Source organism: Mesocricetus auratus, unplaced genomic scaffold (genome assembly GCF_017639785.1).
Source record: "Mesocricetus auratus isolate SY011 unplaced genomic scaffold, BCM_Maur_2.0 Super-Scaffold_100029, whole genome shotgun sequence".
NCBI lineage: Eukaryota > Metazoa > Chordata > Mammalia > Rodentia > Cricetidae > Mesocricetus > Mesocricetus auratus.
The window spans coordinates 8,701,692-8,715,363 of NW_024429210.1; positions in this window are offsets into that span (position 1 = coordinate 8,701,692).

A 13,672-nucleotide genomic window follows, 5' to 3' on the forward strand; every position below is an offset into this window, starting at 1 on the left:
AGCAGGTCAAAGGTTTTGTGGTTGGGTTGGTGTCCCAGTCCCACCACTGAGAACCTTGCCTTGTTACAGAGGATGGCCTGTCTGGGCTCCAAATCATCCATTACTAGGAGTACTCTCTAGGGTCACCCTTCCCTTGTAGAATCCTGTGAGTTTCTACGGTAGTACGTTTCCACACCACCACTCCCAATGCCCTCCAATTCCAGTCATCTCTCCCCATAGTCTCTTCCTCCATTCCTTCCCCCCAAATGATTCCACCTGCCCCAGCTCACTCCCAAAATCTATTCTATCTACTTTTCCCAAGAAGATCTACACATCCCTTTTAGAGTTTTCCTTGTTATGTAGCCTCTCTGGGTCTGTGGATTTTCGCATGATTATCCTTTACAGTTAATATCTGCTCATAAGTGAGTACATACCACGTTTGTCCTTCTGGGTCTGGGTTACCTCACTCAGAATGATTTCTTCAAGTTCCATCCACTTGTCTTCAAATTTCGTGTTGTCAATGTTTTTAAACAGCTGAATAATACTCCATTGTGTAAATGTACCACATTTTCTTTATACATTCTTCTGTTGAGTGACATCTAGGTTGTTTCCAGTTTCTGGCTACTATGAATAAAGCTCAGCAAGTATCTTTGTGGTAGCATGGAGCATCCTTTGGGTATATGCCAAAGAGTGGAAAAGCTGGGTCTTGGGGTAGATTGATTCCCAGTTTTCTGAGGAACTGCTATATTGATTTCTGTAGTGATTGTATAAGTTGCCACTCCCAACAGCAATAGAGGAGTGTTCCCGTTGATCTACATCCTCTCCAGCAAAAGCTGTCACTTGTATTACTGTATATTAGTCCTTCTGATAGGTGCAAGATGGAATCTCATTGTAGCTGTATCTTGCAATTCACTGATGGTTAAGGATGTTGATTTTTTATGATTTTCAGTCATTTGAGTTTCCTCTATTGAGAATTCTGTTAGGTTCTATACATCATTTACAACTGGATTATTTGTTTTCTTGATATCTAGTTTCTTGAGTTCTTCTTATATTTTCTATAAGAGTTTAGTTGATCAGGAAAACTGATTTTTGAAAGTTACTTTGACTTTTCACATTCACCTTGACAAATTATGTGAAATGTTCTGGAGGACACTTGTGAGTTGGTTTCAAACCCCACAGAAAACAGGAATCCTCCTCCCTTCTTCTTCCCTCAACCCCTGACCTCTCTATCAGAAGCACAGTTGCCTTCAATGTGGAGTTTTCCTCTCCATTATAAAGTTCACTTTTCATCCTAATCTTATTTCAGAGATAGAGTCAGTTAGCCTTCCTGGTATGGCAGTAAAAAGCCCCTGGTGAACATCAGCTTACCAAGATATAAACTGTCTGGGAAATTATGCTTGATGAAAATTGGGAGTTCTACCATTAAAAAAAAAACAATTTGTGAATGCAAACCGCTTTTATTTGGTTGAACTAATCAGGGGTGGGTCAGGCTGAAACCATTTTTTAAAAAATCCAGATATGAAAGTATTTTGTTTGGAGAACCATTATTTTATGACTCCCAAATACTCCAGATAATCTTAGCTTGTCTCGGAACTTATATACTCTTGAAACGGCCACCAGAGTCCTGAGGATCTGCACTGAGGGATGGGTGGGCATGGTTCCCTAATCAGCATATCCACTATTAATGAAGATGAGGAGATCAGCAGTGCTTGGAAAGTATTTTTCCAAGCAGATTCCTTTAGACCTCTAATTTGTGCTCAGAAAGAGAACATCAATCAAGAATGTGCAGCATAGAATAAGTTTCCTAATGGCATCCTTACTGGTTTTAGCCTAGTACAGCTTAATATTGGTCAGGTTTCAATCACGGTATGTAACCAATGTCATCCAAATCGACATTAGGAAAATAGTGAAGTTCACTTTCATAAAATAATGTCTTTTTCTGGAGGAAGATTAAAAAAAAAAAAAGATGGTCCATGAAGTGACATGTGCAAAGTATACAGAGTTAGAAACTTAAAGAAGAGAACTGTCCCTTCCAGAACAAGAGTCTCATCTTTAGCCAAAATGAGGACAACATGGAGGACTGAGTTTAAGAATACTCATTATTTTCCCATTTAGATAAACTCACTATTTCGTGCGGTTTACTCTCATTCCAAATGCCCCTATCCTAACACAAATGTGATTGCCATCGATGCTTTTCAACTTTATGAGGCTACCCAACCCCTCCCACTACTTCCTAAATCTAATTAATACCAGCATCCTGCCATCCTGAGGAGAAAACCTATTTACATAAGACAAAGAAAAACAATGTTTAAAAGCCCACATTAATCATGAGCTTTGGAGAAAGTTGCCAAAAGCAGGATGCATTTTGTAGAATGACAAGTCCCAACCACTTAAGGAAAATAGGTCTTTGAGGCCACAAGGGGACCAGTGTGACTGAAGAACATGCTTTTTGTTCTATATAAACCTCATTACCATATAAAGTGATTACACATTGCCTTCCCTCAGACCAAATACTGTGCATTCAAAGGACTTTGTCGACTGTGTAACATAGTAAAAACTGTGTGGAGAGGTAGAAAAACCTAGTACCTATGTGACAAACAAAATACTCAGCACATTTAATTTTGTTCCATGAGCCTGCTCACACTTGTTCCTGTTTCACTTCAACTTTGAACCCAGACATGTGCTGTCACAGACCCCTACCCAGCAGCCACTTCCCTGTCTCCCTCCACATCCTCCACATAATTCTTCTGTAGTTCCTGTCAACCATTGTATTCTGAATATTTTGACCAACAATAATAGAAAAAATAACTCACAGAGAACCGTCTGCCTTTGCCTTCCCAGTGCTGGGATTAAAGGCATGTGCCACCACAGCCCAGCGAAAAAATATTTTTTAAAGTCAGTACAGAAGCCTCATTTAAATGAATTTCCCAAATTGGAAGAATGTGAACTAACTGGGAGTATCACGAAAGGCTACTTGAATAGTCACCATCTAACAATTAACCCTCTTGCTCATGTCTCATCTTACCCCAGACACAGAAAGGGTAATGACATTGTCAGTACTGCCCTTCTCAGTTTCAACCAATTTAATTTCCCCTCCTCATTCCCATGTCTCTGTTTCCTTCCTTCTCTGTTTCTGTCCTTCCTTTCTGCTTTCTGACCCTCTTTCATGGGCTGTTTCTTGCTCTTAGTGGCCATAATGCCCCCTTAAAGATTCTCTATTCATTTTTGATGAATTCATGTGTCTACTGAATACGCTTCTGGTCACCCAGTGACATACAGACCAGTTTTGACTTGTTTTAGAAACAGTATATGCTCAGTCACACAGTCAAATATCTATAACCTTGGAGACAAGAGGAGTTGGCGTCCTACTGTGATAATAATTCCCTGGAAGACATAGTGACAGTAATAAGCAGAAACTGAAGGACACCTCCACTAAATGACAGTTTGGGTGTTCAAGTAACCCTGGAACAGAGGCAGGAAAGTAAGTTATAATGTGCATGGTATAATGAGTCTTTGTTTTTTGTTGTTGTTGTTGTTAATACCTCTTTGTCTCTTTTGTTTTTTTCCTTCACTTTCAAAGTCAACAATATTTGTTTACTTTTTGGTTGCCTCATTTCTTTGACATTTTCCCTTGCCTGTCTAGATAATCTATAATAGTCTCCTTGAAGTTAATGATCCATAATCTTAGTTTCTCCTGCTAACCCTTTTTTTTAATTTGCTTCTTATGGTTGCTGGATCTAGGTAGTAAAATGCTGATATAATTAGATGGTAATTATTTTGCATATTATTTTTTTTGAGAATTTGAAGCAATTTTATTTATTTTTTTAATTTATTTTTCAGTTTAAATTTAGATAAGAAACAAGAGTGACTTGGTCTTCCTAGCAGCTTTCAGTATCCTTTCTTCATGCTGGGATGTCAGAAAGAGTTGAGTGTTAGCAACAGGGCAAATAGGTAGCTAACTCAGGTCTACAACTTAGAGTATTAGTGTCCCAGTGGGAAAGGGAGAAGAGGGCTCTACCTAGTGTGTTGGCAGCTCTGGTGCAGGTTCTCAGATGATAGGACCTTGAAGTAGCGGTGGGTGGAGAAGGGTTGATGCTGCCCAGGAAACACAAGGCTCAGACCACAGCTTCTCAGATGGTGGTATTGATGTCTCTCGGGGTGAGGCACTGCCACTCAGAGACTTGCAAACGTGGTTCAGCCTGTCACTTGTTTTTAAGTTTTATGTTGTTTTGTTTTGCTTTGTTTTCTAATGTTGGATTTGTTTTTTAATGAATCTGTTTAAATGTCAGTTTCTGAACAGATAGCCTTGCAAAGTATCAAGTTCCAGGGTCACATATGCATTATGCCTTAATGGCCGAGACAATGTAAGTTACCAAGCAGGTTCCTGATTTTAGATCTGATAGATTATGACCTGTTAAGTGGAAAATGACTTTTTGACTAGCTTCCCTGTCATTTTCCTTGCACTTCAATAATTTGACATAGAAATCACATCACAGAGGTGGTCCAAAGTTAAGACTTTGGCTTGTTTTCCAATTAATTGAGCAGTACCACAATCTAAATACAGTTGGCCTCCAATAATTACCACTGAACTAGTAAAATAACTGAATTGTTTTTCTTGCATGATAGTAGTTTTAGTCAGTTTTGTATAATATATACCTGACATAGTCAATTTATAAAAGATGTTTCTTTTTGCTCAGTGTTGAAAGATTCAGACTATAGATGGTTGGTACTGTTGCTTTGGATGACAGAGTGAAAACAACCAAAACACAAGCAAAAACAAAAATCCCATGCATTCAGCACTTGACCAGGAATCTACAGAGAGGAAGAAACCTGAATCACACATCTCTTTGGGTATGCCCCAGTGACCTGCAAACATTCCATGAGACCTCACCTTTAAAAATCTCTACTATTACCCAGAAACTACACTGGAGAATAAACCCTGATGACATCAACCATTAAGGATCCTTGAATAATGGGTGTAGGTGAAAATTTTTTCCACAATCTGCTCCCAAGTAACCACACAGAAACTTAATATTAATTATAAATGCTTGGCCAATAGCTGAGGCTTGCTACTAATTAGCTCTTACAACTTAAAGTAACACAAATATCTAAGTTCTACCATATGGCTCATGGCTTGTGGCCTCATTTTTGTACATGCCCTGCTTCTGTGTCTGACTCAAGACTCTCTCCTTCTTCCCAGTGTCATTATATTGGTTGTCCTGCCTACACTCCCTGCCTGGGTACCAGCCAGTCAGTTTTTTATTAAACTAATCAGAGTGAAATATAGTCACAGTGTACAAAAGGATTATTTCACAGCATTTCTCCCCTTTTGTCTAATTAAAAAGGAAGGTTTCAACTTTAACAGTAATATTATATACAACAAACCAGTTATTAATTAAGAATTGCAATTGTAATATCCAGTCCATTTGTATTTGACAAAATTAGAGACAAGATTCTATTATCTATCTTGCCTTTGTCAGTCTAAAGTCGTATAACTAATTTACTTTTTATAATAAGTAAGGAAAGCTTCAACTCTAATTATTTGGTCTTTAACTCCATCAAAGACCCCAGAAGTGTTAAATGTTACCTAATGACAGGGACATTTGGTTTCCTAGACAGTCACCCTAGGTTCTTTTGTAACATTGGGACTTCGAACTTTGGTCTACAGGCCTGGTATATCTGTCAGACATTTTTGAAAAGCAGGAATTTTGAAGGATTGTCACTCCTTGTCTTGACAAAATTCAGCAGATGCTTTCTTTTGTGTCTTGCTTGTCCAACATGAACAGCACACTGTCAGCAGGTGTGGCAAGAGCAGTTTCTTGCACAGTGGCTAACTTTTGCCACAAAAAGCTAACTCCATATGGAGTTTCATTGATACCAGTCATCTTCTATTGAAGTAAATGAATGCTGTCAGGAGCAGACATGTCTCACTGTCATGAAAAGCTTTAGGTTATTATTAAACATATTAAATGCCATATTCTGTAGGTCTTTGAAGTGTTTGAGGACCATCTATCTGTCATATATCATCTATATATATAAATCTATATATATAAATGTATCTTTGTATGACATGAAAACATACTTAACATTACTATAAGTTTGACTTGTAGACGATTATTAATCTGTGTTTCTTAATTATACATTGCATTTTTAAATAAGTGGCATAAGCACAATACCCCAAACAAGAGTAGAAACATACATATAGTATAGCAAAATAACTTTAGATTTGTATCAGTAAACCAAAACTCCAGACCAATGTAAAATATTTTGAGATTAATAGTTGTTCCTTGGACTAAAGTATATTCAATAGTCTACCCTTTTATCCTATCATTTCTATATCCCCACTTTTTCTTTTCAGAGAAAAAGATCAGTGAATCTAGTCTCCTTCGTTCAGTTTTTTTTTCTGACCATCACCTATAACAACTTGTAACCAATCCCTTACATAAAAATAAACATCAAGAACCAATATTTTGTAAATGTGGTTGTTTTTCTCTCAACTACTTTCTGTTGTCTGGAGGGCACAGGTAGACCTTGAGAAAATGTGGGAACAACAGACCTTGGCCGGTGACCCACTTCCCCATCAGCCTGGGAGAAGGTAGCTGTGAGACAATGTTTACTGAAAACATGTTTACTGAAAACAATCCAGTGCCCTAAGAAATGTTTACCGGAGCTATAAGTGCCTGATAAGGGCTAGCTCACTGAAACACCCTGACTTTGATCTTTCCAATGGCTAGCCACCTCTTCCTGCCCTCTGCTGCTACTGCCAATTCTGGTGTCAGGGATATAACCACCAGCCAGGAGGAGAAAGCATATGCGTGTGTGTGTGTGTGTGTGTGTGTGTGTGTGTGTGTGTGTGTGTGTGTGTGTGTGTGTGTGTGAAGCTTTTCTGGAGGGAAGCATTTCTTGGGAAGTTCTCTTGAGCCTTCTTGGGGAGCATAAAGTTTTCTTAACCCAACCGACTGGTCTCTGTGTCATCAATCCCGACACCCTCGCCACATTCTCGGATACAGGCTGCACAGCGGGCACGGCAAGAAAGCTGGTTCTTGCTTACAGTTTCAGAGGTTTAGTTCATTATCATCATAGCAGGAAGCAGGGTAGTATGCCGGCAGATGTGGTGTTGAAGAAATAGCTGAAGGTTCTACATCTGGATCCACAGGCAGCAAGGAGAGAGAGGTTCTGGGCTTGGATTAGGCTTTTTGAATCCTCAAAGCCCACCCCTGGTGACATACTTCCTCCACAAAGCCACACCTCCTAATCCTTTCAAATAGTGCCACTCCCTGGTGACCATGTGTTCAAATCTGTGAGACTATGGCAGGGATCATTCCCATTAAAACCACCACAAGCAGTTTGATATTGCAAATTCTGAAGTTTGGTTATGACCTTTTGGTAATATTACAAACATCCTTCCTCATAGAAGCTTGGAGTCTTTTGTCACCCTAAATCTAAACACCCTCTCTTACATGTCCTAATTCTTTTTTTTTTTTTTTCAGTACTTGGGAACTAAATTTACGGCCCCATGCATGCTAGGCAATGTTGTATCTTTGGGCTATGCTTCCTGCTGTCTCTACTTTTTGTTTTGATACGGATCGTCCCTAAGTTACCCAGGCTGGTCTTGAACTCATTCTGTAAGCTTCAATTTGTAATCTTCCTGCCTCAGCCTTCTCAGTACCTAGAATGACAGGACCAAGTTGACCCTTAATGATAAAAGTGTGCTGTCTTGGGAGAATAGTGAAATCACAGGACTTGGGCCCCTCAAGGTTGTCTCTGAAACAGAGAACATTTTTTCAGACTCTAAACCTCGTATTGTTCTTTCTTAATTTTTCCTCCAGCTGTCAGTCAGCCAATCACAAAATGCCAAACCTGTTTGTCATAAAATTTACCTCTCTCAATCCTATGACAGGATTCCTTGTCAACTATTTTTAAGCATATAGTTTATGGTTAATTGCCTCCATTTTCCATACGTGTATGTTTAGAGGCAGAGATTAGAATACTCCAGGTAATGGGAGGGCAGTGTGACATCAAGAAGCTCTTTTCTGTGGTCCCAGCTGTGGTATTCCCCAGCAATGTGTCTGATGATTTATAACTTAATATTTGAGAAGCACCATCATAAGCAAAATCGTATAATCACCTAGTGCTTAGCTAGCTTTTTGCACATAGTAGAAGTTAACAAATACTTGATTCATAAATTTTTGAGTGGCAAGTTGCTTAACCAAAACAATATGTAGTCCCCCAAAGACCAATGTTAAATGCCATATTTCCCAAAACAAGTATTCTTTCATGTGTTATTCTTCATAAAACATTATGCAATGTAAGTTAGGAAGAGCCAGGAAACTGTCAATTTTCTCTATTCTTCTCCCAATTGGATAAATTTATTGAAACTATTAATTATCTTTTAAAAGGAGAAATTTTTTAAAGCTTGCAGTTTAATATCCAGAATTTTTCCTACTACATGAAACTGATTTTTATAAAGGAGGACACAAGACACAAGCACTCTGGTATATCAGAGGGATGCCAACTGCCAATAAGGGCAAATGCCAAATGTTCCAGGGATCCATCAACCCAAATGGTTCAGAACTCCTCAAACTACTGAACTGGAAGCATTTTCAAAGGTCACTTGGTCCGACATCTCTCTTCACAGATTGGAGAACCAAGTTGCCAGGCAGTCAGTGGCCACACGTGTTAGAACGGGGACTAGAACTTGTAGGCCTGATTGCCCAGTTCACTATGCTTTACTGCCTAATGGTGACTTGATGGAATAATTAGCCATAATTGCAAATATGTTTCATTTGTTTTCAGGTATTATTTTGTTTGAGTTTGCTTTTGAGTGCCAGGCAGCTTTCTAAGTGCTTTATAGGTTTGAGTTTAATTATTTCAGCCATATAATAATTGAGTTTATGCTAGTCAGAAGTGAAGAAGTAACATCAGGAGGTCACCACACTTCAAAAGCAAGACCTGAATGGATGTTTGCTGCTTACCATATTTCATTCTCAGATTTTTAAAAAAACGTTTTGCAGATTCTAACCATGTTAAAATTACTAAAAATAAGTTTTCAGCATAGTCATTTTTGTTGGGTCAAGTGTTATACTTTGTTCCTTCCTGATAGAATTCTGGCAAATGTTTGAGTAATATAACTAGTCATTCATTCAGCAAGAATTTCTGGAGCCTTTTGTATGTTGGAGATTGAGTGTGAGTTCAGCCTGGCTACATTGCGTGGCACTCACACTCTCCTGGCAGAGGCTTATAGGAAAATAAATGCAACCAGTGTGATCAAGGGAGCTGATGAGAGCCACCCAGAGCACAATGAAGTGCCAATGTTGACTGTTCTTGTCTCAGTCTCTTGCAGTAGGTTCTAGAGTAAGCGGATATCAGGAGACTCATTGTCTTTTTAACTGTGTTGGCATTAGTATCAGAGACATCCAGATAAGATCTTCTTACCATCAGCCCTGCTCTCTGGGTAGAGGAGTAGGTAGTGGGCTTCTCTTGGAGGACACAGGGTGTTCAAGGTTTCTTTGAATCATTTCATCTTAGATCAAGGGTTTAGCATTGTCTGAAGTCTAAGAAACCATATGTTCATGAATCAATGCTCAAAGTTCAGTTCTTCAGTTTGACTTGGTAACCTTAGTCTGATATAAATAGGTAAGGGTTAATGATTCCCTGATAAAATTTCTTCCATACTTTAATGTGCATTTAAAAAACATGAGTTCTTCTTTTGAAAATGCATACTTGACCTTGGTTCCTGGGATCTCAGACTGAGAAAAAAATAGAGTTACATTATGTGTCCCATGCTCAGAGCATAAAAAATTTGTTCAAAGACTAGCTAGAGTATTAATATGACAACACTGTCTCTATCTCATTTAAGAAACCTACACTGTGTGATTGAGTTATACACAGAGGATGTCAGCAGTACTACCCAAGATTGGGTTATGTGTATCTACGGATAGGGTTTCACCAAAACTAATACAATGAGTAGCAACAAGCTTGACTGATGGAAGACTTCAAATGTTCCTAGAAATGCCCCATATGCTAGATGATAAAACAAAACGTCATGGTGATGGAATGACATGTCTCTAGACTCTGAAGTCAGAACTATGCTGTTAGCATCATGTTCCAATCTCTACTGTCAGCCCCATCACTGGCGTCGGTAGCTTCTGGAGAGATGGTAAAGGCAGGACAAGAAAGCATTCTTCTGTCATTGACTCTCTCAACACAGTGAAAAGAGGGATTACTATTTCTCATTCACTCTTGAGGCCATTGAGATCCAGGGAGATTACATATCTATCCATGTTCAAAGCGTGGCTGATTATTTGCAGAGTTTAGAAGAGTTTCAGCTTAGAAAGTGACTTTGTTCTACTCACTCTGCCACACTGCTTCAGATGGGTATCTCTTTGTTTTCCCACCAGACATTAATGGGGGGGAGTAAGATGCATATTTACCTTTCTCAATAACATATTTAGTAAGAATTTAATGGATTTACTTCTACTCATTGATGAATGTCAAAACTCCTGTCCTTCCTCTTCACGTGTGTATGTCAGTTTGTCATGGTTACCCAGTAGATTAAGCCCCTGCCTCTGAGCAAGCTGTTGAAAGCTTCTGTGTGTTTTACCTCTTCTTCAACATACCAAGGAGATTTGAAACAATTTTCAACATTCTAAAGTACTGTTTCTCTCGTGTCTAAATATGGCCCCAGCGGTGGTTGTCCTTCCCTGTGTCCGGCTAAAGCATTGGCCAGAATGCCCAAGCAGTACAGCATTTCTTGGAAGATTTAGGCTTGTACAATATAAAGAACATGACTGGAGACTCCAAGTAGCCTTTCCCATCATCAGCACTTAAAAACTAGAGAGAAATTTATTTGTGTGCATGTGTGTGTCTGTGTGAGTGTATACCGTGTGTATGCCCTCCAGGCTGGAATAAGTGGTCAGATCCCTGGAGCTGGCGACACAGACAGTTGCAAACCACCTGAGGTGGGTAACTGAGAGCCCAATAACCACTGAGACATATCTCCAGTTGCCATCACCACTTCTGTAACTAAACTGTCAAGATCTGAGTGATTGCACTAGTCTGTCTCTCATAACTGCCAGTCTGACACCCTGAAGCTGATACTTGGCTATTCCAACCTGGCTCTGAAAAAGAGCTTAGCCGAGTCATGGAGTTTGCTATATATTCAACAAGCTTAAAGGAGACCAAGACACTGACCCTGAGTTCTATAATTGCTTCTTCCACAATACTGGCAATGAGCTCCACATGCCTTCTCCAAACTTACAATGTTTAAATAGCATAGGTCTTCTTACAATGTTTATTGCAAAAATTACTGGGAAAAACTGCATTCTCTTTAAGTAATGACTGAAACTATTATTTTTAAGACATGCCATTTTAAGTTTCTTGAACTGGTAGAAAGCTTGAGGCTTTCTAGGGAGACAGTGACACTGAGAAGGGCAGCTTTGCCTCTATTTATTTTTGTATTCCAAATTCCACTTGGAAACTATGAACCTTCTAACAGTAATTGGCATCTCTATACTGCTTCGCAGTTGTGTTTTATTATCTTTTTATTCCTAAGGTTCATATTTGATACAGCCAGCTCTGTCGGATATTCACACCTCTATGAAGAAGCAGATGTTGAGCTGGCATATGGCACCCACTCATAAATTTCTGGAACTTTCCCATGGTGTATAAGTCACAGGTAATGAAGGGTTACGGTGACCAATTTCCATAGCACTCCCCAAGGAGCTGAGGAGCACCGGTCCCATTTGTTCACCTCAGGTCGGTGAGCTGGTGCTTTGCGCATCCATCCTCTGACAGCAGCTTTCAGCAGAGGCTGGCAGCGAGGTTCAGCAGTAAGTAAGAACTGCGTCCAGCACCCCACCTAAAAATCCAGGCTGCTGGAAGTTGATGTCTGCATAGTCTGCGTGTAGGGGCAGGGGACTGTGCAAAAGGCTTCATCTGCATTTGCTGTTCACAGCTGAGCTGCAGTCAAGAACGTGGGTAACCAACAAAGAAGGGTGACATGAATTAGAAGGTCAAAGTTCCAGAGCTCACAAATTATACATAGAAAACTCAGGGACAACATGTACAGGAATGGGGTATAAAGAATGTGTAGTTTTAGATGAACTGAGACTTTATTCCCCATACTTCACTTTAACCTTTCCTTTTTGCTTGGTAGAGGTATAATACAGACAAGATCAATGAATAGCCAGAACATAGGTGAATGCAATCTCAAGAGACACGAGACCATGGGACACCAGGTAAGACAACTAGCCAAGAACAAACTTGCCAAGATAAGCTATGATTGCTCGCCTTAAGGGAGATGCTGGTTTTCCTTTTATTCTCTTCTGGGGAAAGCATTATTCCTAACAGGTTGTTTTGAGAATGGACTCTTGATAGCTATGTCTCATCAAGCATTGCCATGTGTACACACAGGATCCCTGTTTGTGACTGTGTTGAAAGTGTTGTCAGATCTACATAACAAGGGACCATGTTTCCTAGTGGGGAAAAGAACAGTTCCAGACATAGAAATGTAACTCCCTGGTTATTCTCCTGTCACTCTGTATGAACAGATATGCAGTTGTTTCTTTCATAATAACTAGCTGGTTTACTGAAATGATCTATATTGTTTGGAGGCCAGTCAACCAATGCAGACTCAAGGATGCTCACTGTGGGTATCTGACTTATCTCATATAAAGAAAAGCATTTTTTTTTTGTGAAACTGTGATCACAAAAGGAACTGATCGACTTTACTAAAAAAAAAAAAAGCAATGGAGAGGGTCCTAGAATTTATCTTCAAATAATACAGGCAGGGCAACAGTGGCATTCTCTCCCCTGACAAGGAGGGCTTGATGGACTGGAGATGCTGTTCTAGGTACTGAAATACTTCTGAAGGGAATTTTATGAAAGACACAGCTACACTGGAAGAGGGTGTGTAAAAGGACTTAGAAGGATATGGACATCTGATGCCTCTCTTGGCACGGCTTCCCTTTACTAACAGAATGGAGAACCAAGCTTGGAAAACAGCTGGATGGCGTGATGAGGAAAACCCACATCGGAACGTGTGGCTATGCTTACATTCAGTCTGAGAGTCTCCATGATCACTGCAGTACTTCAAAGCTGGAAGCCTGAAGAAAGAGCAGCAATTAATTAGCGACTGAGTTTGGAAAAGACACTGTAGTCTCAGATGGTCTAAGTCTCTGAGAAGGAAACAAAGCATTCCCATTAGCTGGTGACAAGCATCCCTGTGCAGTCCGGAGCTGGTGTTTTGCTGATGGCTCGCACTTGCAAGAGGGTAGTGATTCATATTGTGAAAATATCTAGACTTTTTTTTTTGAAAGATGCAACTTGGTAACTAATTTTTGTCTCTCCCTGTCAGGGTAACCGTTTGAATGTTAATTTAATTTTACAGAATATCATTTATGTAAATGTAATTAGAAAGGAAACATGATCTGGAGATGTGCAGCACCAAAGAAAATTTATTACTCCAAGGGGTATTGCTCTAATCACTCAACTGTAGTATCGAGTTTCCCCAGATTTAATCTAAAAGCAATAAATTACAAAAGGCTAATGCCCTGCCCAACAACAGGCTGTCATGAACCCACGTTTCAGGGAAGGAAACCAGAAAGAGGAAGAGATGTGGGAGAGCCCGAATTTCATCTTAGCAACAGGCTAGCAGCGACTTCATATTTCCTGATATGGAACTTGGTACAGA